Source organism: Idiotropiscis lumnitzeri, chromosome 9, assembly GCF_059441095.1.
Source record: "Idiotropiscis lumnitzeri isolate Australia: NSW breed Sydney's pygmy pipehorse chromosome 9, RoL_Ilum_1.0, whole genome shotgun sequence".
NCBI classification, from domain to species: domain Eukaryota; kingdom Metazoa; phylum Chordata; class Actinopteri; order Syngnathiformes; family Syngnathidae; genus Idiotropiscis; species Idiotropiscis lumnitzeri.
In genome coordinates this window covers 4,328,930-4,355,315 of record NC_142399.1, presented here as the reverse complement: position 1 = coordinate 4,355,315, position 26,386 = coordinate 4,328,930, and the positions used below count along the sequence as shown (strand labels likewise).

Here is a 26,386-nt window from a genome sequence, read left to right as displayed (position 1 = left end):
GCTCGTCCTCTATTGCAACTTGCTGCTTTCTGGTCTTCCTATGTGGAGATTTACAAGTTGGTGTGCATGCTGCAGCGGTTAGCGTGTTGGCCTCACAGTACAGAGGTTGTGGGTTTGATTCCGGCGCCGTCCTTCCTGTGTGGCGTTTGCATGTTTGTTTTCTCCTGGTACTCTGGTTTCATCCTACATTCCAAAAACATGCATGGCAGGTTGATTGAACACTCTAAATTTCCCCTAAGTGTGTGTGTGAGCGCGGATGGTTGTTTGTCTACGTGTGCCCTGCGATTGGCTAACAACCAGTTCAGGGTGTCCCCCCCTGCCTACTGCCCAAAGACAGCTGGGATAGGCTCCAGCACCCCCCGCGACCCTTGTGAGGAGAAGCAGTACACATAATGGATGGACGTTGTCAATGTGCCGGTTTGATCGGGAGGGATTTTTCAGCGGCATGGGTTGCACACAGATTTGCATGCCCATTGACAAGATTAAGTCAGCTGGTTGGTGAGGAAGGTCCTGCCCCCACAAGTAAAAATACAACGCTCTCTTTGTGGGGGCCTGCTTGTGATTCGGAGTTCCAAGTTTTATTTTTTTTTTTAGCCAGGCTCATTTGCCTGAGAAAGGACCACCCCCCTGAAAACCAAATGATTTCAATGTTGGCTGATTCACGGTGATTGGAGACCCCTCTGACCTAACCCACTTTATCAAAAAGGATTACTCTAGAGTTGCTGTAAGACGTTGGTAATATTTGATATCATACAAGCAAAGAAGTCTCGACCCAGACAGAAAATTGAGGATGCTTAACTCATTCACTCCCATTGACGGATATATACGTCAAAAAGTCCATTCATTTTACCTATGCCGGCTTAAGAAGGGGAGGATATACCGACATTTTCTAGAACATCTGTGTTGCATCATGGGAAGTCTTTGGAGACAAACGTAATCGGAGATCCAAATAAGAACAGAAAAGGTGATCGGTGCTGAATCTTTACTCGCTGCTATCCACGCTCACACAATCAATCAAACCGCATTTGAAATTGGACCTCGGTTCTTTTTGTATGCTGTGAAGATGCTTACTCTCTAAAAATGAACTAGATGTGCAGAATTCCCCAGCACAAGACTTTATGGCCCAGAACCTTTTGGAATGTTCATCAACATGATTAACAGTCCATGGGGAGACAGTGGTGTCTTCTTTTGACCAACTGAGCAAATCCCAACTGCTGCAAATGAATTGTGAACAATTATTGCATGAGCCAAGCATTTTGGAGGAAGCCGAATGTTTGAACAGCGAGAAGACATTACTACGCCATAAGAAATCGCAAAATGAAACTAACAATAGCCACCCCTAGCCTGAACATGGAGAGGAAAAATGACTTTGTTATGCCCCCTGACTGTTTTATGCCGTATGGACATATATTTCTTGTTCGATTGGCCCAAAATCTACTTCAAATGGCAATTTTCTCCCAAGGCTGTGCATGTGTGCTCATTCGTAGGAAAATGGGCACCCATTACGCGCTTTCAGAGGCTTTCGACGGTGGCCCTTCCGACAATGCACTCAGGCGCACGCTAGCACACACCATCATGAACACACGAGGAAGCTGATACCCACAAACCCACTGACACAATGCGCACCGACGACATGAAAGGGCCAATTTATCAAACCGCCAGCTCAGGCACGCCCGAGGATGTATGGTGCCAGCACCGGTCTAAGAGAGGGGACAGGAAGTGTGTGTGTGTGTGTGTGTGCACTTTGTATGGCTCTTCATTTTTCTCCTTGCTGTAGTCAGTCCTCCAAATATAACATGCACTGTTGCCTGTGGCCAACTCTCCTCCAAGTGAGAGCGATTCAGCTGACGTAGCTGCGTGACAAAGGCTTTTGTATTTTCATTTTTTTAAAGTGATTGTCAGGTGTTTTTGGCTATTGTGTGCATTTGGGCCCAGAGAGGTTGGACCGCGAAAGGGTTTGCCCGAGTTGTGGTTTGCCTCTTATGATTTCTCATTAAAGTGCAAGGTCTGTGTTCATTCTGCAGGGCTTTGCAGCATTTACAAGCCCAAACGACGGTACTTAAAGTGGGATGCATGAGAGAAGCACAGAGGAAGCTTGTTCGACTGGAGCAAAAGACCAGTAGCGCATGACATTGCTATATTGTTTGTTTTAAACCACAAAGGAGTGTTGTACAAGCATGTGAACACTGCAGGGCATGTATATTTGATAGGGACACTTAAGCAACCACAAGAAGATAGATTCGACTTTGTTTTAGTGCATCTGTGGTTGTAATTTGTGTCTTTGCTGTCCTCGGAAGGCCTCATTTGGATATATATATATATATATATATATATATATATATAGAGAGAGAGAGAGAGATGGAGGGAGGGATGGATAGAGAGAGAGAGAGAGAGAGAGAGAGAGAGAGGTGTGTGTGCAAGGACAGAAGTGCTTTAAAAGGACGAGGATGGACAGCAATTATTTTCATGAATAAGGACGGAGTAGTAAACACGGAACACTTTGAGTGGGGTTGAGAAGGTCTCGCAACATGTGTTGCTTCCCCGTTGGTGTTCAACTATCAGTATATATATATATATATATATATATATATAAAAATATAAATATATATATATATATATATATATATATATATATATATAATGCCCAGTGATACATACGAAAGTCACCCCTCAAATGCAGTGTAAGAAAATATATTTCTATTCTCATTGCCCATGAAAAAAACAACACCAGTGGGACCATGGCTCGGTTACACATGAAACGGGGCGTAAAAGCAAAGGCGCACGGAAACGCTTTCTTCAAGGGTAAAGGCAAATCAGTAGAGATTAAAGTGATACACCAGATTTTTATTCGCAGGGATCCACAAACTACATCGCCAAGGGAGTGTTTATATTTAGATAGCATGTACGAGCATGTTAATGTGGTGAAACGATATTTCAAAAGGTATCCATTTTAGTGACGTCGGCTTCAGTTGTGTGCATTTGTCAGGCTTTGGCATCTGCAGGGGCCTACGGCTTACACTTGCTTGACAAGCATCCAAGGTCTCGGGGTTGGGGGGGGGTCGACCCTCAGGCTCCGCCCATTATATGTGATGGGACCAAAACAGCCAGCCTCGCCTCTGGGGAAAAATAGTTTCAAATATATTTACCACAAGTCAGATTGATAATTAGTCACACACGCACACAGGTGCTGCACAGTGACTGTAAGGTAATCATGCCACAAATATAGACTCAAGCTCTTTTTAATAAGGTGTTTCTAAACAGAGCATAATTCCGAGACGCAGGTTTGATTTCATGGACATCAGCAAGCTCTCATATTTGGCTCCCTTACAAAGTGAAAATACAGTATATACAGCGCATACTGTTTAGTGCAATCAGAGTGCAAAATCAATATTAATGCAAATTTCTCATCACATTGGACTCCAGAACAGTTGAGACTAATCTTGGATTTCTTTATTTGCACTACCTTAAAACATATCAAATGCATTTGAACAACATTCTTATATTGCGGTTTGACAAATACTTTATGTTCTCATATTGTCATGCATACATAATGACCAAATTCATGCAAGTACACAACATGGCCGCCGTGCCTCTTTAGTTCCCAAAAGATTGTTGCTCTGCCTGATTGTTTTGTTGTTGCCACACGATGACGTTAAAGTGACGTCCACTCACCTCAAAGCACCGCACCGTGCAAACATGACTCACGCTGATCAGGCAGACAGGTCTCTATCAATCACATTCCTTTTTTAACACCTTACCTGTCACCTCATGTGTGCAGCTGCATTTATATTACGATGACAACAACACTTGCACAACGTGAATATGCATGACAGTCTGTCTGGTGGCACTTTGGAGGCTTCTGGATTAAGTGCTGATATCTTTATCTCACAGAAAGTATCAAGTGAATATAATTCTTTCAGTGACGCATTTCAAAGTAACATTTTTTATTTTTTTTCATCTGGGCCCATGTATTTATGTATGTGTTTATTTTTCTAGGGTCACTGTGGTGCCTTTTTTTTGTTTAATGTTTAGAGTTTGTCCGTCTCTATTTGCAGCTATATACTGCCCCCTATTCGAGGAATAGACACATTGCATTTCCAGGACTATAACCTGCCTGATTTTAATCGTGCTTATCGACTTTCTGCGCGCTTTACCATAGATTTTTTTAGACTTGAATATCAATAGTCCTGTCTTATATATTTCAAATTATTAAATAAAAACAGTGTTGAATATCAGAGAATCAATCCATTTTTAAAGTAGTAGCTCACCTGCTGAAAAAGTTGTAATATAATAATTGTTGGCACGCCACTGAGGCGTCGCAGAGTGACGTCACTGGTGTGAGACCGAGTTGCAGTTGTACTGCACACGTTTACGAAGAGATTAAAGTCTGTGTCCTCAAAGTGAATAAGAAATCAATTTAAACAAAAGTGAGGGCACCCCTGATATCAAGTGAATACTTGCTGTGTAGCAAATCTAATAAAATATAGTTAAGCTACAATCCAAATGAATATATTTCTCGTGAATTTAATACCTTCATGGTCTTTCCAGGCTAGAATACTGTATATTGTAAATGTATTTGTCACTTCCTCTTCTGCTGTTGCTGATGCATTTACAGCCACAGGGTGGCGGCAGACCGCCTAATCAGTCCAACATCTGACTCAGCAAAGAAACAGCCTGAGGGAGTCTCATAAAAAATGCGACCATGGCTTAGTTGAAACATCAGCAAGTCTTTACGATGCAGTCAGTTGAGTGATTCCATTTAAACTCGCATTAATTAAAGATATGGTGGCCAGAGATGGCACACTGGCGTTTCCCACTCAGATATTACTTGGAGTTTTGATTTACGCCATCTTTTCCCCCTGGTCGCCCGTAATTGCATCCATTACTTGCAAATGGCTCAACGCTCATTACAGATGTCTGCCTGGAATTGAGATACTTTGCACTGACTGCTTGTCTGCGCTTGTGTGTGCAATCTGATCTTGTGTTTACGAAGGACTCGGAGGGGGCATACTAAATGTATGAGAAAAATAGGAAGCTTTTTTTTTTTTTTTACGGAGGTTTTTAGAATTGCATAGCGGGCCTGACAAATTCTTTCACATTGGCCCAACCCTGCTTTAAGGTCAAATGGCAATAGATTGCAGGATGCTGGATGATCTACGTTGGAGTAGTTTAACAGGATCGGCGTATGATCCAAATGCTGCTTCACCAAATCTAAAGAAAAAAGTTATAAATGATCTGATCATATGTATGCCTGTTTTAGTAATCTTACATTAAAAATGGCATTGACATTAGTGTTAAAATAATAAATAATTTTATGTATATATATATAATATTATGACCAACTCCATATTTTCTCAACGTGCACATATAAGGAGAACTTGATCCAATATTCTGTGTGTTCTAAAGACATCTTTAGCTCAATCATGTTTGAGTCAACACAGGCCGAAACAGGAAGCCATCCATTACCTTGCACGTTAAAATCTCCATTTAAAAAAAAAAACGGAAAAGCAAAAAAAAATGAAATCATCCACTCACGGAAGAAGTTGGCAAAGAGGAAACACTGAGCTCAGCCTGCACTGACCACAAGAGCAAGAGCTAAATCAAATGAAAGCCGAGACAGACGTTTTGTTGTCATGGCTTCGCCTTTGCTCTATTTCCATCTTGGTATCCTTGTTATGGATCTCGGGGGGGATTGAGAATAAAGCCACTGGAGGATCATGCCATCATGTGCAGCGGAATAAAGATACAGGAAACGGACGTCCAAGGAGCTTAGGTGGACCTCCATGTTGACTTGTTTGCGAGTGTGGATGAGAAGAAGGAAGTGAAAGTATCTGGAAAATAATGTTACCAAGTACAAGTACAGTATAATCATCACCAAGAATGCAACCTCAAGAGTTTTACAGGAAAACGACCACGGAAGTTGAATACAACTTTTGCAATTGAGACCAGAATTTGTTTACCGTTTCAGCAGCGAATCCAAAATCAACTCAAATGGATTACCGAGTATGCTTGTGCTGATGGGGGGCCGGGCGATGCGAGGCTGAGGGGTGCACGTGTGACCCTGGGGAACATGCTTGTTTTCCGCCACGCTACAATAAAGTGTAATTGCACATCCACACCAGTAGTTGGCAGTGGTGCGTCAATTGTTTTCTGCTTGCTACGGGGGGCGTAACAGAAAATAATTGAGAAGCACTGGCCTAATCGAACAATTTAAAATAACGTATTGTGCCCCCCCCCCCACACACACACATACGTAGGTTTTATACATCACATGTATTGCCGTTCTAACATTCTTGTGACAACGCTGCAAGAGACAATATGCTCTGATTCATACTCACGTCTATCTGAACATTCTGGTGCGTCTTTCGTTTTTGATGGCCAATTCACATCTCAATATGAGTGACCGCCCATTTGTTCAGTGGAAGGGATGTGAATTAAGCCAACTCTTGAAAACAATCAGTTACGGATATTTATTAGCAAAAGTAAAGTGTGAAGAACGGTGAGGCAGACGGGCTCACCACGTGTTCAGCGTGATGCCCTCCCAAGGAGTCGTTCTTCGTTTCATTTATTTTACTTTGGAAGTGGCTCATTTTATTTCAGACAAGTAGACTAATGCGTTCCCTTCCAAACGTTGAGCACTTTACTTTTGAAATGAGGGCAAAAATTTGAGAATAAACATCCAGAACTATTTAGCTTGAGTTGAAACCCATTTTAATATTTCATCTTGGATCAGTTCTGTGAAAGGTTTCAATAACTCTTGTGAGCATGCTCACTTCACAAAGCCGTTCTTCAGGTCAGCCAAATGGCCAAGCGGAACGTTTAATATTGCGCCGCATACATTCGAATACGCGATGGAAGTGGCCATCAAACACAATTACTACTGAGGTGTACACACACGCACACACACACACGCAGACGCGCACCTACCTCAGTGTTGTATGTGCGCTTTGTGCGACTGTGACTGAAGACTGTTATTCTACTAATTCAATATCCATAATTTCCTACACTTTTCTACTCGGCCTTTGCCAAGAAATGATTGACAGCTGTGCCAAGTTGGTTCTCTCAGAAGTGTGCTTTTGTGTGAGTGTGTTTGGCGCCGGCTCAGCGGGCCTGCTGTCAATGATTTATGTCTCTCAGGTGGACACACAACGGGGGCGGGGGGGGGGGGTGCGATGATATTGAGATCAGCATGTCATTTGTGTTTGTGTGTTCGCTAATGCCTCTCAGGCGAGTGTCGTCTGAAAGCGGAAATGCCGCCGTCGTGGTGCGCGATGTGACTGCGAGTGCATCTGTAAAAGTGCGCTGGAAGCGGCAGATATTTCATTCTGACATGTCTTTTGGCGCAAGTTCGCTTTCTTCAGAGTTGAAAGGATGTTGCGGGGTTGTCGAGATTGATGCGAGCATTGATCATGTGGTGTCGGCATGGAAATACAGGATACAGTGGACAGTCTGAGGTCAAGCACAATTTATTCGAGGCTGCTGGTCCACCTTCTGTTTGTTTTGATTTCCCATAGGAAAAAAGGGGGAATCATTTGTTCTGCTGTCAGATGATCAAGATGAACATTCCAGCTAATTTTGAAGTCAGATTTGAAAAAAAAAAAAATCATCATTGTAATTCAATATACTCCCTGAATATTAACTAAGCTTCAGTGTTACTCAAGTGACTGTAAGTAATTAGGTCAGCATTGAGCAGTGCTTCTCAATTATTTTCTGTTACGCCCCCCTATAGGAAGAAGATAACAATTCACGCCCTCCACCCCACCACCCACTCTCCGTCGCAACTATAAATAATATAATTTTAGTTGCAAAACAAACCTGCACCATAGAGTTAACACTTGCTCCACACACTGCCAACTACTGGAGTGGATGTGCAATTACACTTTATTGTAGTATGACGGGGAAAAAAAGCATGTTCCCCAGGGTCACACGCGCCTACCTCAGCATCGCATCAACCCCCCCCCCCCCCCCCCCCCCCAAGGGGGGCCCGCCCCACTATTTGAGAAGCACTGGAATCATCCACTGATTAACCACAAATCCATCCATCCATTCATTTAATTTTAATAATCAAATATATATCCGAAATTGATCATTCATTATTCAGCCACCCAGCCATTAATTCGTCCATTTACCCGTCCACACCCATTTAGCTACCGATTTAACCCATTTTCCATCCATCCATTGATCTCATAAAGTGACCGAAGATCCAAAATGTTTGGTGTGTTGGTCACCAAACTAGCCTGACTAATTCGTTAATCCTCTTGCGGCCTTTTGGCTCGTCTTTCCGAGTCCAGGTGCCGGAGCATGTGTTGACCTCGACGGGCCGCGCTGCGACTCGCCTCAGGCCCGGCAGATCTTTGTTAGCGCTCCAGATGTGCTCATTGGGGCCCGGATGATTAAGTACGTGATAGAAGGCCAACTGGACCCCGCCCAGGAGAACCGAATGCACGGGCCATGCCTCCTATAAAGTGTATGAGTGTTGCTGCATTTTCATGGATAATGATGCAGTTCTGTTCTGCCATGCAACAGATTTAATCCATTGGCGTATTTAGCTGTGATTTATGGGTAAAGTACACCACTGAGGCCTGGATTGTGTAAAAGCTACAACGTGTCGCTTTTACAGAACCATAGTAAAGCCCATAATTATGTATAAACTGGCTGAATTATTATTTTATTTTGTGCTTTTTTTGTTAGAAATTACGCACAAATTAAAAAAAAAGCGTTTGTTCAAATCAGAGTCATTAGTTATTTTCTAGATATATTTTTTTACCAAAAATACAATCAACACAAAATTTGGACATCTACCATTTTTATTTATTTATTTATTTATTTATTTATTTATTTATTTTTTAATATAAGAACTTTCAAACGATACATAAAGGACTTCCCATTGCATTTGCCACACAAATCATAACTCGGAATGCCATTGGATCAGTCCACTTGCGCAGCAGGCACAAGAACTGTTGGGAAATAATGATGTCGAATGATGTGACTGATGCAGAATACATGTGGCGAAGTGAAAGGGAAAAGCTTTCAATCTTTTTTTTTGTTTTCCTTTCTTCCAAAATTTTAATAGCTTTGTATTTGGCAAATCACAAAATTCTGTCCGAACCTTATTTTTCAATCATGATTTGTTTTACTTCAAATTTTATTCAATTTAAATAACACGGGGGGGCTCACAATTTGTGCAAGACAAAAAGGCATTGTTCATGTTACAGTGACACACACACACACACGCACGCACACACACCCCTACGCAGATATTCACAGTCATGCACACACATCGCGACGCCAACTATAACAGCAATGCATCACGAAAGCGAAGATTTACAACTGGACTGTGTGATGTAAAGCCAGGTAGTTCTTCGGAGGTCTGCAGGTTATATTCTCCATTACCTGGCCAATGGAAATTTTCGTGGTGTATGCGTAGTTTCCTGTCACATCTTGGAAGGGGGAATTTTCTGACCTTGAAAGTGGGTGAACTCTTTGAATTAAGCTTTGCTTTAACAATTAATTACTTACTATACCCTTCGAAAACCGCAATGAGCAATAAGTTGCAATATAGCGGGGGGGGACTCGGTCCTCTGTTTTTAATAATCAGAATCAGAATGCCCTTAATTGTCATTGTACTCAGTGTACGAGATCGGACAGCGTCCATCTCAAGTGCAATATAATATATAATATATATATATAATATAATAATAAATTAAATATATCAATTAAATTAATGAAAAAAAAGGTTTTTGCTTAACTCATTCACTTTACCGGCCCAGGTAAAATGAATGTACTTTTTGACGTCTATATCCGTCGATGGCAGCGAATGAGTTCATAGGTGAGCAAAGCATCCGAAACACTCAATATGGAGTCTTTTTATTTTATAGACTAACCTTCAATTCTGCATTCATTGTCTATAATTCCTTCAAAATTTGCATAATTTTGCATGACTAAGAAATGATCATGAGCAGTATGTGTGAGTTTGTGTGTAACTGAAATAAAGATGTCAGTGTGAGTTTGCACTCTCCATGATGGTCTGCCAAACTTGCCTCCCTTGGGGGCTGTACATAAAGTGTCAAAAATACATACATACACGCACGCACACGCACCCCCCCCACACACACACACGAACTTTGTTTCCAAACAATCACATATAGACTTCCTCTTATGACATATTCTCTCATTTACTCAGCAGCATTGTCATGGCAACAGCTGGTGTTTTGGCAGTTTGACCACGTAATGACGGGGGAAAAAAATGTGTCAAGGGACACATGAGCCAATTCAAGTGACCCTCATTTCTTCCACTAGCAAAGAAGTATGTTGTGGGCGGGCTGCAGGTGAAATTAAAGGTCAGAAAGTTTGCAAGTCGGGAGTGCAAGTTGATGTCGCTTTTTATTCCGTGACTGGTTGATGAGGTCACTATTCCACAGGTTAGATGAATCGTACCATACACGCTCCATGACTCTTACATTTTTGGTGATGCTGTTGCTGCTTCCCCCACTGGCATCGTCGGTTCCCAGCATTCCTGCAACATCCAGCGTTTAAAATTGTTAAATACTTCATGTCAGGCTATTTACGTACTTACCGTGGCATTGGCAATAAAAGGCCTCCACGCTAATTTGAATCAATTGCTATAACAAATTAAAAGCTCATTTAACCTAAACGAATAAACAATGCAAAATACAAAATATATAAATTGGACAACTTCATCCCATTTATCCTCAAATCGAGGCCTCAACTCAAATCGTCTCTGTGCCACAATTTATCACCTGGTGTGTCTGAAACGTAAAGAAATAAATGTCTCACCTCAAATAATTCACCACAATGAAAAAATGAATTCCTCTTGGTAGTAATTACCGCTAATCTAGCATCAATTCCTCAATAAATAGTGTGGCATTATTCCAGCGGGACACCATGAAACAACAAAGTAGGCTGACAGATTTCTTTGCGGTAACACGCTGCTTTTGCTTTCCTCTCATCCCGTAGCATCGGCAATTAGCTCTCCTTCTTGTCAAACAGCACGTACAGATCAACTCTTGCAAAATTAAACGTTGCTTGGTGCCATCTGAATCAATTAATCAGCATCGTCTTACAGCCGTGAGACGAGTGCAAACCGAAATGCCGCCTCAGCGGCTACCAAATGTGGCCTAAGAAGGAAGCAAGTTTTGAAAAGCTGATCTCTGATTTTCTTCAACTTATCCCACAAAAACAATTGTGTTTTTCCATCATTACAAATGATGAACACATCAGATAACGACTAATTTATACAGAAATTCCACAAGGTTCACATACTTTTCCTCCCAACTCTTTTAAATGTTAAAATATACTCTTACCAGCAGAGGGCAGTCATGTGCACTGTGTGTCCCATAAGGCCCCTGACTTAATTATCCTGGTTATTAGGTCTATATTACTCTGATGTTCATATTTGCATGAGTGTTTGCAACGAGAAATCCCTTACCCATCAAAGAGCGTGCGGAACGTGCATGGGCTAAAGTCTGAGCCAGCCCAGAGGTGACAGCTCGGGACTTATCAGCCACTTACGCGACACATCGAGACTCTCTTGATCTCAGAGAGCGCCGTCCAGATGCTTTAGCTCCTCTTTTGCTGAGTCGATCCCACCGAGGCGCTGCTCTGATGGATGTCAGGCTACCTCGCAGTTCTCATCAGATTAGTGGCCGTTTAAATCTTCCAGATAGCCGTGCGGTGAGCACGCAAACAGGGCTGGCGTGGATCAGCTTCAAAGGGCCTGCCTGATGCGATAAAACTGTACCTCAGTGTGAGAATGTTAATGATCAGGCCTGGGAGGAGGATTATATATTCGTATGTATATATAGGGAGAAAGAAGTATGTGAGTGCGTGTGAAAAATCTCCTGTGGGTGTCCACGGTCACCTTCAAACAAAGCAGTCCGGCGGCCTAGTTGGACGAGAGTGGTGAGAGATAAGCTTTGTCAGACGTGTGAGTGTGGTGTGACATCATGCCCATGACACCGATTCATGAAACGCAAACAATAATGGAGGGCATCCAGCGTTTCTTTGGCAACCAATTGACAGACTGCAGTTTGTCACCACTTCTTAGATTGGTTGCTGATCTTATTATGTAGATACTGCGATACCCCTTCATACTTGCACTTTGGCATTCACGATTTTGCTTGTTCACAGCATTATTTATTTATTTATTTATTTAACCGATCCTCCATTATTCACTGAAAAATCCTGTTTTTGTGCTCAGGTCAATCATTAACTCATTCACTACCTGCCGAGTAAAAAAAAAAAAAGAAAATGGATCTTTGACGTCTTTAGCCGTCAATGGCAGTAAATGAGTGAAGTATTTCTTTTGCGCCATCTTGGAGTGAATCAGTGGTTCTCAAATAGTGGGGCGGGACCCCTGGGGGGGCGCCGTGCGATGCTTAAGGGGGCGCGTGTGACCCTGGAGAACATGCTTTTTTTTTTTTTTTTTTTTGCCGCACTACAATAAAGTGCAATTGCGCATCCACTCCAGTAGTTGGCAATGGCGCTCTCCTTGCCCATTGTGCGCAGCGAGTATTAACTCGACGGTGTGGGTTTGTTTTGCAATGAAAATTATATTATTTCTAGTTATGGCGGAGAGTGGGTGGAGGGGTGGGGGCGCGAATGGCTTTCTTCTTGCTGGGGGAGGGGGGGGGCAACAGAAAATAATCGAGAAGCACTGGATAAAATTAAGTAGCTTCATGTTGTCCTCTGCTGTCACCTTGTGGCATATGCAGGGAATTCTGAACATCTTAGGAGGAGATGTCAATTGCTCAATACTAGCCGCGAATAGCGAGGGTTCACTTATGATGATGATTAGTATTCTATATTTTTATATGATGCATTTGATAGACTGAATATTTTTATTGGAATTTCTGTACTAAAAGTGAAACCTTCGGAGTTGAGTGTATGGGGGTCCTTTCTCCGGGCCGCTTCGAAGAGGAATTATGAATGGGTTGGATTTTCTACACTGTGGCAGCGGTGAGGCCTGAGAGGCAGACGGCGAGAAACGGAGACCTGTAGAAAAAGCGAGGGCGATGTGGAAAGAAACACGGAGGATTTATGACGTCTGAGCCCTCATGTGAGAGCGCCTCACCTCTGACAGGCAAGGAAATACTTTTCCAGTCTGTGTCCCAGTTGACACGGGCGTGTAACACACACAAGAACACACCCCCCCCCACACTTTCCCTCCGTCAAATGTGTGGTAATGATGCAGCTCAATGAAAGCGCAGAGAGCAGGGAGGTCAAACACGAAGAGACAGCGAAACGTCCAGCGCCTGTGGGAGTCGCGAGCTGCGGAAAATGTGCGCTCCTCTTTGTGTCCTTCATCCACCTCCTGAGAGGAGCGCGACGTTCCAGGAAGTGCCGAGGTTAAGAACACACCGTTTGGACGCCGACCTCTCACCTCTGATTAGCGTAGCGTAGCCGCTAAGTGGTTCTCTGTGACTCCTCCACTCCTGTTTCTTGGGCCATTTCGCACAGTAGCAGGAGTCCTGCTGCAGGCCCAATTTTTATTTTATTTTATTTATTTTTTTTAAATGGCGAATATTGAACAGGCTCGCAAAAGTTTAGCACCCAACAATGTAAGCTGAAATAATGTGTGGATTGTGACCGGGTGTGTTGCATGTCCTTGAGTTCTACCTTTTCCCACATTTATGACCCTTTAAGTTCTTGTCACGCCTGATATTAGAAAAATGTAATCATTGCTGGAGACTTACAAAGAGGATTAACATTCCTGGGTCTCCAACCCTCGACTGTTTCCCTTCTCCCTCCCGCTGCTCTCGCTTTGCGCTTTCGTTCTCTCTTCCCTCCACTTCTTGCCCCCTTTTTCCCCCCATTGCTGTTCACTTCTCTGCAATCAAAGATTTATTTCGCTTGCTGCAGGTTCGAAATAACACACGAGCTGGCCACCTAATGTCCTTTTCAGTCTGCTTTTCTCTTGCTTTGTTTGTTTGAATCAGTGCAGGAAATGTGCAAATTGTGTTTGTGTGGGACTCCTAAGCTGCAATTATAGCATTTGAGCATGGAAGCTTCTTTGGCTTTGGCCCTGTAGACTGGAAACCGCCTGTGTTTGTGGGTGTGTGTGTGTGTGTGTGTGTGTGTGTGTGTGTAGCGAGCTCCCCGGTGCCATGTCCTCCCTAATGCGTACCGGATGTGTCTGTGTATTAACTCTCGTATTTGTTGTCACTTACTGTACACGTGTGCGTAACATGATGAGACTTTATTTCGAAAAGAGTGATCATGGATTCCTTTAAAGGTACCAACATGGAATTGTCTTACTGACTTAAAAAAAAAAATGCCACCATGTGACATAAGCAATGGATTTGTTGTGACTTGTTGTCCTGTACTTCAACCACAATTTCTTCCTGCGATTCGTTGACTTTCAAAATAGAGCTCCACGCTGACGGCCATTATATTTGGAATAATTAGTCCCAACTGTGACCATCAGAAGACCTATGATATTAACTATACAGGCAATGTTTGAAATAAAAAAAAAAAATCATTTAAATATTTGCATATAAAGCAGGTGTGGGCAAACTACGGCCCAGGGGCCACATGTGGCCCGTTCAACGTTTTAATCCGGCCCGCCGATGTTGAAAAAAATTAAATGAATATACCTTCAAAGACATATATATTGTTGGAATGTTTATGTTCACTTTCGTTTAAAATTAAATGTATTTTTTTTCACCGATGAGGTGAGGTTATCAAAACACTCCATCCATCTGCTCTGTGAAATTTTAGAACACATCGTGGCCCGCCAATCGAAAAGTTTGCCCACCCCTGGCATAAAGCGTCAGTATTAGTCTGGCAAAAGCAATCAAACAAATTTTTTATGAAAAATTCAAAGTTAAAGTAATTTGTCCACTGGAAGATATTCAATTGAGTTTGGTAGAATGGAGCAAAAAACGGGAATTGAAGTTGCTTAAAATAAAATCTGTAACTGCGCTAAATATGGCGATATTTCTGCTTCGTCATCCCGTTTGCTTTTTGGCGATCATCGCCAACTATCAATAACACTGAAACATTCGCTTAAGACGGGACAAAAGTGCTTGGACATTGTCACACTTTTGAGTTTGTCTTGTGTGGAAGAATAGTCAGTAAATCAAAGTTGAGTTGTGGTCTCGGTAAAAAAATAAAAAAACGTTTTTTAGTCCCAGTCTGTCGGTCCCTTGGTTTCGCGACTCTCCAATGTGACTAAACTCGACGCTTGGCTTAAGAGGAAAATTGCAACTATTTTTGAATGAGGTTAGAAACACTTACTGTCAGTGAACTCAACGCTTGGCCTGGTCTTTCGTGTCTACGATTGTGCCAGTTTGGATTGTCAGCTTCTGTCACAAAATCATAATATGTATTTCCTGCCACAGAATTATTATTATTATTTTTTTTTTCTTTTTTTTTTTTTGTAGTTTGGTCTATCAGTCATTTGTACCACGACTTGCAATGATCCAGGAATGCCATCAAATGCTGTCGCTGGCAAAATGTATTTTCACATCAGGCACGGCATCTTTTTGGGGAGTCAGGACCGGAAAATAATAATATACAATCACTAACATGTCATTGTGCTTTTTGATACCAAAGACAAAAGCAACAGACATCTACAATTACATTTATCTAGCCAACGTGGACGTTTTCTCTTCTTTCACGTTCAAGCTGAGTGCAACAGTGGCGTGTCCACTTTTTGCGTGCCGTGTGATGTTATCTGTTGAATGGATAACATCACCTCCGCCGTCTCGGCACTGATGAGCAGTCGGTCTGAGGTCATATGCGCGACACGGAGACAGAAGATAGCAGCTGTGAGGTCAACCGTTTCCTTCGTTCTGCTTTAGCATCGGCGTCCTTATTGCCTTGTTTTCGGCCTCGTCCAGACAAAAATCTGTCGAGAGCAGGGATAAGCAGAATGATAAATTCGCAGATGAGGAGCGCCCAGATTGATTGTGTGGAACTAATTGCTGATTTGTGGTGTGACGATGCAACGAGGCATAGCGAGACAGTCTCGTTCATTTTTCCATCAACAACCGCTATAATATTTAACAACTGATTTAAAAAAATTATTAAAATAAAAATCTGTAAACGGGCATGAACGGGTTTATTTGACAGAAAAAAATTAAAAATAAATAAAAAATATAAATACAAAAAATAAACAATAATACAAAAGCCAATGAGGGGAAGTTAAACAGTTAATTTTTCGCTTTCAACGATTTTCTAAAAAAAAAAATAATAATAATAAAAATTAAAAAACAAGATAGATCACCTTCCATCCGCGATCCCACTGAAACAGCTTGCAGTTGTAATCACTAAAACAGACAAATGCTTGTGGAGCCTAATAGAAAAATGCCCCCTTTTTTTTTTTAACATCTAACCAAATTGAATGACTGGCGTTTTAGTCACGTAAGTGTTAAAACAGTTGCATCATTAGCGTTAGCTCTCTTTCGACACAATCGGCCTCGTTGTCAAAGCAGCCATCATCAGCCGCTGAGTTGCTCCTCTCAACCTATCATCGACTGCCATCAACGTGCTGATAGGTCCCTGCTCTTACTCAAACATTCACACACTCGAGGTACTTCTTCACGATTAGGCCTTAGGGTTTAAAAATGCCCACAAAGTTATTCATTGGAATTGTCACCATCTTTTTTTCTTGTTTGTGTTACCGAGACAGCCAACCTTTGCCCGAAACCTAAAGCACACGCCCAAATTGATTGCTATTTGTCATTGACCGTGACCGACCGGCCATTAGACGCATTCGCAAATGTACCTTTCTGATATGGTATCTTCTCAAAAGGCGTTTGCTTCTTAACCGGAGGCTAATAAAGCCATCACTTTATGGCGCGACAGCGTGACTTATTGCGAGAATTCTACCTCCATCACGCTGAACACACACATCCATCTGGCCGTTGGTTTGACTTTGACAGCAACGCGTTTTTTTTTTGGTTTTTTTTACCCCTACCGGTCAGGTTTTCAACCCACCTTCATGTTGGTGGTTGCTTTGTTGGCTAACCTTTTAATGAAGATGATCATCGATGTCCAGAGAACTGAGTGAATCTCCAAAATGAGTTCATTTGCAGTTTTGGAATTTTCATGCTATCCAATGGACACGATTGGGAAGTAGGTTTGATTCTCCCAAAAAAAAGAAAAAAAAAGCCTACACTATATAATACATAAGAATTATATCAACGCCGGTTAACACAATGGCCTCACAGTTCCGAAGTGCAGGGTTCGATCCCAGCTCCGGGCTTCTTTGTGGCGTTTGCATGTTCTCCCCGTACCTCTGTGGTTTTTCTCCGGGTGTTCCGATTTCCTCCCACATTCCAAAAATGGATTCCAGCGTGGATGCTTGTTCATCTATGTGTGCCCTGTGGTTGCCTGGCAACCAGTCCAGGGTGTACCCCACCTTTGCCAGGTGGGATGGGCCCCAACACGCCCGCGACCCTTATGAGGAAAAGCGGCTCAGATACGGGTGAATGGATGGAAAAATTATATCAGCTTAGCTTTGTAAGCGTCAAGCAACCTCATTGTTTCAACACGCTAACCTTATCTTAGCCTTCTGTACCCATACCCCGCATTGTTGTTTTCATACTATTTTCAAGTAGAAAACTGAGACATGCATGCCTAAATGAGCCGAATCTTGCTTTCTGGCAGCTCAAGGTGATGTGAAAGACGCTCACAGCCTCTGATGTTGTTGTGTGAATGCGTTGCTGTTTGCCTTGGGAGAAACTTGTAAAAGTATTCTGAGCCGTCAATGAAATCAAGCAGTTGGCTGTGAACTGCCTAACGGTGTGGTGTTAGCGCCTGGTAAACAAACTTGTATGTTCCGAGTGTAGCCCGGAGGTTAATTACAGGCGTGTACGAGTGCAGAGGCGCGCTGTGTACATTGTACATGTGTGCTGATCCCCGAGCTTATCTGTCAATCTCCAGATGAGTCAATGCAGCACAGGTCGGGCGTTGTGTGATGCGTTTGCTATCGGAAACGGTTAATTTGTTGACTCGTCCCTCAACATCAACAGAGGTGCGAGCAGCAGGTCGGCGGGTCGATAGCGACGAGGAAAGGAAGGTGAGGAATGTCAAGGCCAGACTGCCCTACGTGGACGTCCACGCTAAAAAAGTCATTGGATTCAGCCAAGTTTACATTCCTCGTGTGATCTGGAACTTATTAGGCCAGAAAATTTTCTGTTGGCCAGCAAAACTTCTGTTAGAAGACCCAGTAAATCTTCCAAACATGCTTATGAAGATTTAAACAAGAAAGGGAGACTCAATAGAAGCTTCTCCAATGTTGGACTGATAACAAACGGGAAAGAAAATTGTGAAGTTTGTCCTTTATGTTCGCGGTTTATTTCCTTTTTATGGTGCGTTGCTACTAACAGCGGGACTGGAGTGTACAAAAAGGGAGAGAACGCAGAAAATCCACTGATGATTCTGGAGAAGTTGCAACAGTTCCGTACTGACTCAAATTCTGCAAACAAGTGAAAAAAAAAATTACAGAGTAGTGTCATTTTTCTCATTAAGCCACTTTCTGCTTCGTTGAGAATGATGAAAGATATTAAGAACTGACGGACACGAGACTACCATTTCGATTTGGGGCAATGGATCTTCTGAGACTGCGAAACGAGTGTGTATGCACATAATGGATTCTTGCTTTCCACTACGGGCCTGATTTTGTAATATTCTTAATAGCGAGTGCTAAATTGCATCTTTGTAGCTGTTGGTGGATGGGTTGTGTGTAGTGATGAGTAAATGAAGCTTCAAATCTGCTTCATGAACCAGTTGTAGTATTTTTGGACTCCTGTAGATGGCGCTCTCTGTTCAACATTGGGCTGAAAGCACACCAACTTGCCATTTTTTAAACGAACAGTGCCCTCTACAGGACTCAAAAATCCAACACTCCCCATCACTAGTTGTGTGTAATTTATTAAGATTGTGATCTTAAAGTGTTCCAAATAGCGGGCGCTAAATTTCATCTTGACTCACTCCAACAGATTTGTTGACAAGAGTTGTAAAATTTTGGGGGGGGAAAATGCTTTTCATTGTTTGTTGCTCGGATGATTTTATCCATGGAAAGTTTGAAGTGATGGAATTGGAAGTGTTAGTGGAAGACAAACAAGCAATTATTGTGGAGAAATCGTCAACTAATTAATCTACAACTTTATTTGTTTCGCAACTTTAACAACAGCTGCAGTTGTGACAAAGCGCTTAATTTAGCGTATAACGTGAAAAAAGTCTTCCAGGTCTGGTCCCCTCGCCAATGACACATGCAGGAAGGACAGCTCATTGCAGGCTTTTATGTGTCGACATTAGCAGAGATTTGCCGGTCAATGGCCAGGCTTGAGAGCGATAACAGTAAGGCAGTTGATTGGGTCAACTTCCAGGAAGAAGGACTAACGGACAATTCAGAGTAAGAACTAAAGATCCCGCTGGGTGGCCATGTGGATTCTGCTCACACAAGGGCGCTAAATCCCCTTTCATTCGTAATATACATTCATTGGGAAAGAATTTTCTTTTTGTCCAAACTTTGTCAACCACTTGATGTTGGCCAAGTGTTCCTCGTGAAAAGGGAAAGATTTTTTGATTACCGTATTTTCCGGACTATAATTCGCTACTTTTTTCCTCGATTTTGAACCATGCGTCTAATACAACGGTGCGGCTTTTCTGTGGATTTTTCTTTTGCCTGTTGGGGGCGCTTTATAGTTCGGAAAAAATGCTAAATAAATCTGGATTTTTTTTTTTCTCTTGAGTCTGTTCTGCCTTGCAGTGCATCTAAGAACTGTTTTTATTTCCCCCGAACAGTCGAACAGACATTTAATTGTCGGTTTCTAAACGCAGCATAATTATGTAAGGTTGTTTCTCCAAATTTCTTCCATTGTGTGACGTCTGTCACCACCTGTCTTTGATTGCAAGATTATGATTACATATTTCATCCCGTGTCACTGTGCGCTGAACGATCAGGCTTTTTAAACCCTAATTGCGTACATTTCGTCTTGGGCTGCCAAACTAGCTCGCTGCATATCCAACACAAAGTACCAAATGACGGCTTCTTTATTATAAGATGGCGTTGACAGGCCGAGTTTGAGGCTCCGCGGAGACTGGCGAGAAACCAGCACGTTCCGATACTGAAGGTCAGTATCGCCGCACATTTCATCGTTAGTCCCTCACGTTGACGACAACGTGATGACTGCTTCTCTTCTCAATGAGTGAGATTAAGAACGAGGTTCAGATGAAGGACTGTGTATGTTTTGCGAGGTGAGCAAGCCAGATGCATTTTCACACGACTCGTATGTATGCACCTGTTTGTAAATCAAGCATCTCGGTAGCTTTCGCTGTGCAGCCTTGGAACGCGACATCATTGTTAAACCGGATTTGCGAATGAGTTTTTGTTCCATTATCCGCTTAACACATGACATGCTTCTTTTTTTTTTTCATGACGCAAAAATACACACAAGGGGAAAGCTTTGTGAGCCTAAATATGCTTTATGATCATTTGGTCAAATCAAGATTTTTTTTTGTCTACAAAGTGATGAGTCACATTTTCCACTGATTGGATTGCCGATAAGAACTTTTCTTCAGTCTGACTGGAAAGTGAATTTTATCAATCCAAAGCGCAATGACTTCAGTGATTTGATTGATTTAAATGTTTTTAGCCGCACGTGCTTTTGTTAAATTTGCGCCATCTCCACCCCCGTGCGGCCGTAAATACTGCTGATGTCATCGAAATTCAGAGTTGACAAAGTTATTGACGTTGACATTTAGGTGGTTCCCCAATTGAAAATAAAACATACGAGGAATTTGGGTGCTCTCGTTGGTTCAATCGCAAACTCGCACATGGATCCAATGAAGCCTAATGACATCTTCCAGGAAGTTCTGCCTTCTGTCCATCATCCTTTAATCTGTGATCCCTGCGAAAAAAAAAAAAAAGAGCCACAGATGCAGTCATGCATAGATAAACAAATGACAGCAGCGATCAAGAAAAGAATAAATAAAGCCTTGGGGAAAGGGCAAAGAAAAGGTTGAGCGTATGTGGATAGAAAACTGATCTGACCGGAATAACTTGTGCTGGTCTTGGCCAGAAATCCATTTGGGAGCAACACTAAATCTTTTCATTCCATCCAGAATGGATCAAAAACATTTCCAAAATCATGTAAGGTCAGAATTGGAAAATAGGGCGAATGTTTTACATCTGGCTCCATTTTGCAAGGTGGATGATGAAGTTGTGCTGCAGCACTGACTGGCATGATGATTGTTGAAAGTCAATTCAGTTTTGGTTCTAAATAAATGGTAAATACTTGTTAGAAGAGACTTGATGAAAACATTGGCATCGAATGAGAACTATGTAGTATTTTAATGTGGAGATATAGAGTTAAAATTTTTATTCTTTCAGTTTTCCAGTTTGATTTTGGGTGTGGCCTGGTGACACGTTGACTGCATAAAACTTGAGTGCCTTCGTACGCATTTGTGGCATCTTTGGCCCGTGCAATGAATTAACGTATTTTCCGGACTATGAGCCGCTATTTTTTTCCTCGATTTTGAACCATGCGGGGCTCATACAGCGGTGCGGATTTTCTGTGAATTTTTCTTTCACCAGTAGGGGCGCTATATAGCTCAGAAAATACGCGAAATAAATCTTGATTTATTTTATTTTTTCTCTTGGGTCTGTTCTGTTTTAATTAGCAAAGTTGTTGACATGTTAAAAGGCACTGTTTTAACAATCTCTTTATGTGCATTCACAGTACGAAATCGTTCTGTACATGCAATAAATGACTCATATTTTTCAACATTGAAAACTGCGGCTTATAGTCTGGAGAATACGGTACTCTCAATAACCATCATCCAGCGCAATGGAAACTACCATCTACTATTCGATATATTACTTGGAATGAAATATGCAACCATAGCACTGTGCACTGAACCACATGCTGCTTCACCAGCCATTTCTGTCCGATCCCACCACGTGTTTATGTAAATGTCCATTGTATTTGTCACCTTCCAGTAATGAGAATATGCATCTTAATATCACAAAGTCCCTGATGATTTGCAAATCCTGCGGCACGCTATTTTTAGATGTCAAATAGTGGACGTGTCCAGGCAGATCTAGACGTCTGTTCACCCAAGCCCAAGCATCACGCCAACGCATTGCAAAAACAACTGTTTGGCAGTAGCGTTGATACATGTTGCAGATTTGATGTCTGTCAGCAGAATTGTTGTTGTTTATGTGTTCCACTTAAAGACGCAAGCATCTACGGTAAATGTTGCGTTCCAAAATGCTTTTATTCTACTTAAGCACCTGTTTTTGCTCTCTGTCTCGGCGGTCAGTTTGTTGATTTCAATTTCGACATCCCGGGGGTGGCTCAACCTGACCCAGACCACACAGTCCTAACATCCCGTGTTACAAAGCAACAAAACCTTTATGATGAAAGCAACCTCCAGTGAAAAAAAGACTTGGCCAAGATCGCAGCTATGCCAAACATGTGCTGCTCTTTTCAAATGTTGGATTGCTTCTGACCATAAACAGTCCAAGTGGGATGAAGCGGTCCAAAAGATTGCTGCTTGGACCTGGTCCTGGTATGGGGTTATTGTTTCGGGCAACGGGAGAAAGTACAGACTGTTTTTTTGGTTGGTGAGTGATAGGATGATTAATAGGATTGCGGTTTTGCTGTCCGAATTGGCACCAAGTACAAAGTCACCAGGGAGCATTTAGGCTCCTGATGCAAATGTGTGTTAATTTATAGCCGAGTGTGTTGCTTTCCTCCCAACCTGTCATTGAATTTCATGCATCATTTTCACATAAATCATATTTTCCATCCAAAAACTCCGATCAGCTCTGTTGTAGCTTCAGCCACCTGGAAGGAGACATTTGAGTCCCGCCGTTGTAAAAGAGACGTGTTGCGTTATTTCAGTGGCTTGTGCAACGAATGTCAGGGGAGTTTGCACATGCAAACCTTGGCGGATGTTTGAGTGTCTCGCAAAAGAGGGGTTAGTAATGAGACAACTATCTTTTACTGTCAAATAAAGGCTAAGGAAATAAATCACGCATCGCAGCTGCTCATCAAGAGTGTAAAAACGGATTAAGACTTGGAAATGTGTTACCCAAGAGTCAGTGGGGATTACGCAGGCTTAAAGAGATGACTTGTTAAAAAAATGAACCGTAACGATGATTGCAATGACTCGATGTTGTTTGTAAAGAGCTGCAACAAGTGCCACACTGCTTGGTCTTGTACACTTTGGAAAATAAAAATGTCATTCACATTTCCGGTACATTCTCAATGATATCTTGGTGCTTACTTATACGTACGTACGTGTTTTCCGTATTTGTATAACGGAATAATTATCGTCGTATAACGTAAGGTGATCATTAACTCATTTTCTGCCATTGACGACTAACGACGTCAAAGATACTTTTTTTTTTTTTTTTTTTTTTTTACTCAGCTATTTGTGAATGAGTTAAGTTACTTTCGGATTCGGGAAAAATAATCATTTTTTTCAAATTCATTTTGTGCTTGCTTATTCAATTTTCTCCGAGAAATTTGACTTCCTACCACATCGCATAACATGCGTGTTAGCTTCGTTGAAGACTTTATAATATCAGTCGGTGTGAATGTGAATGTTATGGTTTTGTCTCTATTGTCCGAAGCTCACCCATGACCGATAGACCGTATAGAAAATGGTTGCATTTTTTTTTTTGCATGAGTCTGTTGTTAAGGGTTCATATGACCAAATACTTCTGGGTACAATAGCAACATCTAATAAAAAAAAATAAAAAAAACGGCAGAGAAAAATAACCTTCCCAAATCCAGAATGACTATCGCATTTTGTCAAGAATGAAAGAAAAATGACCCAAGGCCAGCGGTTAATAAATGAGCACGATTTTAGCAGCCTCGTTGCCTGCACGACCTTCACCTTTGCAATGTCGTATCTGTGACACGCAAACCGATTTATTCATTGACCGATGCTTGTGTTTCCAAAGACTTGCACATCTGTAAGAGTCCAATCACTCTACCAAAAGTACATGTGTCACAAACAAGAAAGACGTCCTTCCTCTTCTTTGTTCGTGACGAGTTGTTTGTCAGTGCATCCTGGCATGTGTATGAATGTTGCGATGTTTCATTTTATGACGATGTGCAGCAGCAGTGTCTGTGTGTTTTCCATGCAGCTGTAAATCTTCACACTGACATGTTGGTTCAGTGGGGAAACGGCAGGTTTGGGACACACTGATGGCATCCACAGATGGCTGCAGGAGCCTTTTCCCGTGGGACTCACCCGAACTAATTTATTAATTTTCCACTGCAGACACAGTGCGATTGTTTCCGAAGCTTCTCGTTCCAAGAGGGCAGCTTGGGTGTTTTCTTGCCTTTCGTGGCTCCGTTTCAGTCCCTCTCTTCTTGGGTTGAGATACACCTCCCCAATAAAAGATGATTTGATAAATTCAAAGCTCGCACCCATTTTTTTTTTACACTGTGAGATTTGTTACTATTTTGGCTAAACATCTCATTTCAATGTAGTGCATTTCGATGTCAAATGCAATCGTAATAAATGTTGGATGACACGTTGATAGTTGATCACTTGTGCTTTACTTCATATCGCGGCGGTACATATTCGATCACGTGACTGAAAAATGTGTTTGTCACGCGGGAATAAAATCGGATAAAATTGCTTTAGTGTGATTTTCTGAAGGCTCTATCAATTATTAATAGAGAATGTCAGTGGCTCCTGTAGGGAGCCCAGAGGTACACCATCGTTTCGGGTACTAGCCAATACAGTGACCCCCACCTTTCATCTCACCTGAGAGGTGTGATTGGATAATTGTGATGGTAAACAGGACCTGGAAAATAAATGCGTGCCGAAACCATTTTCAAGGTGATAAAAAAAAAAGTGCAGTCCAAACAGCAAAACTCTGGACTAAAACTCCTTCGCCGTGTGCATACCACATGTGCAAGGTAGTGTTGACTTCAGCATTTGAGAATGATTCCTCGACTACTCGTGAATATTGCCACTTAGCTAATATACAGACACGACAATGTGTGACATACAGTATTTTGTCCATACAAGGCCCTGTGCCTGCATGCTCCGATTCCACTGCAGACTTCCTTCCCTTCCTGCAGACAAGGTGGTCCAGTGAACCCAAATGATGTTGGCATACCGTCTAAATCAGCTTTAATGGTTCTCTGCTAACGTTGAGGAACACTGAGAGTCACAGAAACTTTTAAGTTTCCCGAATGCTTCCTTGACATGAATCTTGGGTTTCATCCCCCACCGAAAAAGGCAGAATTACGACAATGAGTAATAAGCACATGGATGTGGAGACGGGTTTAATGTATGACTTTAATATGCATTTCTGTTTGTGTGGCAGTTCAGATTAATGGATGCCAGTTAGCGCCGACGACAGCCAGACAGAAGGCCTTTCTTTATTCCACTGTGCTTATCTGCTCGCTGCAATAAAAACGGACAATATGCTCTTTCTTCTGTGTGCAACTTGTGTTTATATATACAATATATATATATATATGAGCTTTGCGCGTGCTTTCTTTATGTGAACGCGTACAGTTTGTATTACAGTAGGTGTGTGTGTGTGCGTGTGTGTGTGGATGTCACTCACAAGTCGATTCACGTACCACAAAGCGGCTTGGGTTACATAGGAAAATCCGAACTGTGTGTGTGCGTGAGGTTGCTTTTCTGCAGTATTTTTCTAACATTACGCTTTGTTTATTTTATCAAATTAACATCAATTTTAGTTAAAGTCTCGCAGGAAGGAGGAACATATGTGCATTTTTTTATTTGCGCGTGCGTGTTTGTGTGTGTGTGTTCTGCTCCTTCATCAGGCCCTTAATAAACCACAATATGTGAGCTCTTAGGAGGTGCTGATGGGTGTTAGCGTGTGTGTGGGGGTGTGTGTGTGTGTCTGGAGGAGGGTGGGGTGGGAGCAGGCTAACTTTCCACCCCCTCATTTCGCTCACCTTTTTTCTACCACCTGAGCTTCATGCAATCTTCATTTTCTGCATTTTCACAGACACTTATACGCACAAGAAAATGTCATTTGCTACTCATTTATCATTGATCAGGCTTTGGCATCGCAAGCAAATTTCCAAGCGATGAAAAATCCAGTAAACGTAGCGTTTCGAAGGCACAAGTCATAATGCCCATCTGAAAAATAGATGCTGCTTCACCTCTCCGAAATATATCCCACCGGACTGCAGCAGGGCTTTCCACCGCACAATGCGAGGCACTAGTCACTAGCCAGCTTCTGAGCTAACAGGCTTCTGAGGCAACTCTTGACCGGCCGACAGGAGGCGGAGCCCATTTGTGGCGTCACCCTCTCGGTTAGAAATTTAAATAACGACACTGAGCTTTTCTGGAAATTTTGGCATCCCGGAAAGATTCATTTTCAGATTGTAAGCATAGCTGTGTT

The 26,386-nt window shown here is 42.1% G+C and overlaps 1 protein-coding gene across 5 annotated transcripts in view; it reads left to right on the top strand.

Moving 5' to 3' along the window:
• LOC148329930 (golgin subfamily A member 7B-like) overlaps positions 1–26,386 on the top strand; it is a 178,079-nt gene that overhangs the window by 95,378 nt on the left and 56,315 nt on the right. The gene's annotated exons all lie outside the window — the stretch shown is intronic.